Source organism: Charadrius vociferus, unplaced genomic scaffold (assembly GCF_000708025.1).
Source record: "Charadrius vociferus isolate BGI_N301 unplaced genomic scaffold, ASM70802v2 scaffold291, whole genome shotgun sequence".
NCBI lineage: Eukaryota > Metazoa > Chordata > Aves > Charadriiformes > Charadriidae > Charadrius > Charadrius vociferus.
The window spans coordinates 64,751-65,610 of record NW_009646958.1 but is presented as its reverse complement, the minus strand read 5'-3'; positions in this window follow the sequence as shown (position 1 = coordinate 65,610).

The following is an 860-nucleotide window of genomic DNA, read 5'->3' as shown; positions in this document are numbered from 1 at the left end:
CGCTGGCCCGGTTGGGGCCACGGCACGGCTCCCACGCCGGTACACGGGGACGGGCTGGGATCTGCGGGTGACAGGGCCGTGCCCCGTGCCAGGGACGCGGCGCGATGGGACTTTGCACCCAGCGCCGCTCCCCACCCCGGCTGTGTTTGCCGTCACTCCCGGGAGCTGCTCCGCAAGTCGTGCGGAAACCCCCGTCCGGCGCGGGGTGTCACATCTTAGGGGACGCTGCGCGATGGCACCCCATGTCCTGATCACCGCATCTCCCCGAAGCTAAAACCTTGCTCGCGCAGGGCGTTTGGCGCCAGGGGCGATGCAAACGGCGCCACCGCCCTCACCGGTGGGCTGCCGCAGGTGCCGGTGGGGCCATGGCTGTCCCCGGTTGAGAGGTGAGGAGGTGTCACCCCCGCTGCTCCCTGTCCCCTGCCACCTCGTCCCCGCTCCCGGGGCAGCTCCTGCGATGGGGTGACCCTGCAATCCCCACCGCTCCGATCCCTCCTCCCACTCCCCAGTCTCCAAGTCTCCAGAAACAGAGTTGTGCTCCTTTTTTCTTCCCCTCCCCCTCAAGAAGCAGCGATTTTGAGCTGATTTCCAGAAAAAAACTCAGGCCAAGCCCAGTTTGAGGGAGAAGAAGGGTCCCAGCCAGCTTGCGGGGATGCCCACGCATCACCAGGAGCTTGCAATTAAACCCCCTCCCCATTTAGTGACCTCATTAGCAAAGCTGCACCCAATAACTTTTAAAAGCAAGGGTTTATATGAGCAGGGAGAGGGATTTTCTTGCTAAGCAGCTGTGTAAATGCCACCGTATCCCGGCACGGTGATGGAGGCAGCGATAGCCTGGGGGGGTCCCAGCCGGTTGGAGG